Source organism: Physcomitrium patens, chromosome 6 (genome assembly GCF_059467195.1).
Source record: "Physcomitrium patens ecotype Gransden chromosome 6, ASM5946719v1, whole genome shotgun sequence".
Taxonomy (NCBI): domain Eukaryota; kingdom Viridiplantae; phylum Streptophyta; class Bryopsida; order Funariales; family Funariaceae; genus Physcomitrium; species Physcomitrium patens.
This window is the reverse complement of record NC_143415.1, coordinates 1002501-1005000: the sequence shown is the minus strand read 5'-3', so window position 1 is coordinate 1005000 and position 2500 is coordinate 1002501.

Here is a 2500-nt window from a genome sequence, read left to right as displayed (position 1 = left end):
GACAAGGAAGAGGAGGAGGAAGTCCGGGACTCGCGCACGGGACTAGGGAGTCGCGGCGGGACAAGGAAGAGGAGGAGGAAGTCCGGGACTCGCCACGGGACTAGGGAGTCGCGGCGGGACAAGGAAGAGAAGGAGGAAGTCCGGGACTCGCGACGGGACTGGGACTCGCGGCAGGACAAGGAAGAGAAGGAGGAGGTCCGGGACTCGCGCCGGGACTAGGAAGAGGGGAGGAGGTCCGGGACTCGCGACGGGACTAGGAAGTGGGGAGGAGGTCCGGGACTCGCGCCGGGACTAGGGAAGAGGAGGAGGAGGAGGAAGGCCGGGACTGGGACTCGCGGCGGGAGTAGGTAGTGGGGAGGAGGTCCGGGACTCGCAGCGGGACAAGGAGGAAGTCGGGGAGGAGGGCCGGGACCAGGAGTCGCGGCGGGGATAGCAGGCAGGACAGGGAGGGTGGGTGGTCTTCCACAAAAAAAAGTGTGTCTCGGAACTTCCTTAGTGCAGTAGGACGGGGGCCTGCCGAATCCCACAGAGAGTACTATGTGGGGAAGGGTTCCTCTGAAGCGTCTCGGGAAAAGTCGTGAGGGGGTGACGGTTGCTCGGTGCCTACGGGTCCCGACTGCTCGCTGCCTTCTTTGAGCCCAGTACCGACGTTCGCAGGGGGATACCTGGATACTACTGGGGTTACCTGGATACTTCTGGCGTGTTACCTTGGATCAGTGAGGAGTGGGGGTTAGTTTCCCGGCGACGCGACCCTCTGAGGAGGTCCCGCGGAGGGTCGCCGAGTATTATATGGTGAGCTGGCTGTCAAGGATTGTGAGTCCCGCTGCCAAAATTTTTTTTGGTGCGCGGGCGACTGGAAAAAGAGGGTTGGTCTTGTGCCGATACGCGTAACGTCGCAGCGAGTCCCAAGAGCTAGTAACCATTTTTGGCGGGGGGCGATGGCCTCGGTATTGTCAAGCCATTCTCTCATTCATTTGGGAGGGTGGGGAGAAGTGTTTGCCGAGGCCGTTCAAGCTCCGCCTGGTCGACCACCACTGTGACCGCCACCGCGCTCGATCTCTATTGCAAGCTCAGGTGAAATTCCTGATAAACTTGGAGGGGGTGTGGGACGCGTTCGCAGTGTGGGCCGAGGAGTCATAACATCCCAGGTCGGAATGTGAAAATGGAACTTCGAAACCGGTGAGAGTTCTCTCGTCGGCTAGGGGTTTCACAAAAGTAACATTTCTATAAATTTCTATCCGACCCCTCCATTAATTTGGAGGGGCGATGGGCCCCAGGATTGGACATACTTCTTGCTGATTTGTCTTTTGAGGAAAATCCTTCGCGGTGATGGTTACTTTTTCATTTTTTAATGTGTGTATCGGCCTCGTCGGTTTCTCTCTTTCCTGGTCACATTCCCGAAAAAGGCCGCAGCACCTATGATTCTCTTCCGGGGGTCTAACTCTCCCTCTCTCTCTATCCTTCTCTTTGTCTGGCTCTCTCTGGCTTCACTTTTTGTGGTGTGTGCCTCTGGGGGTCTGGTTGGAATTTGCCGTTGGCTTTTTGCCCTCTCTTTTTGCCTTTTATCCATCGCAAAGAAGGGTGTGTGTGTTCTCACCTGGGGTTGGAATGAAGGACGGGGAACCTCCTCGTCTTGTGAAGTGGGACCATCTTTTAGGATGATGGCTTTTTGCTGCCTGGTGTGTGCTTGGGTGGGGTTTGGTGGTGGCAGTCTACCTCTCCCTTTCTCCGGTAAGACCAGATGACTGGTTCGTCCGCTACTCTTGTGTTGGCCCTACCTTGGCCAACGGGAGTCGGCGACGCTCCAGACTGGATGGCATGATGTGGTGGTGTACCGAAGGGGGACATCCGAAGGGGAAGAGGGGCCGAGCCTCGCGAAACTTAGGTGTGTCGGGTTGTGTGATGTCGGAGATCCATTTTTTTGTGGCTGCCGTCGTGATTTCGCCCATCCAAACCTGAGTCGTTGCTGCGGACTGGAAAAACTATGGAAGAGCTGTTTGGGAAAGATTCGGGAGTTTGTTTTCGAAGTTACCTTGTTCGATCGATCTAGGATCCACTGTACTCGCCCACCAGAATTTGCTCCCGGAACCCCCCGATCAGCCAAAGCGGGTCGGGGGGCCTTGGTTCAACGAGGGTTACTCCATATGCTAGCCTATGTCAATATAAGGTGCGGGTTAGCCGTTTCTCCCCCACCGGACTATTGCTTAAGAAGTGGACTATCGACCCCCCTCTCCGTCAAAGGTTTGGGGGCCAGGGCTTAGAATGTACTTCAGGTGGTGCGGAGGTAGGAGGCGAGAGGTGGATGAAATCGATCGGATGAGGTGATGGAGGGGTCAACTTCGCAGGAAGTTCTGGGGGTTTGTTCCAGCCGGATGTTGGGAGAGAGATACAGGCCATATAATACTAGTTCGGTACCATCGAACGGGTTTTCGTGGCTAGGCTCTCTTGGCGTTCGGAGGGGACCTCAAAGGACGGATAGCACAATTCAATCAGCTCCAAG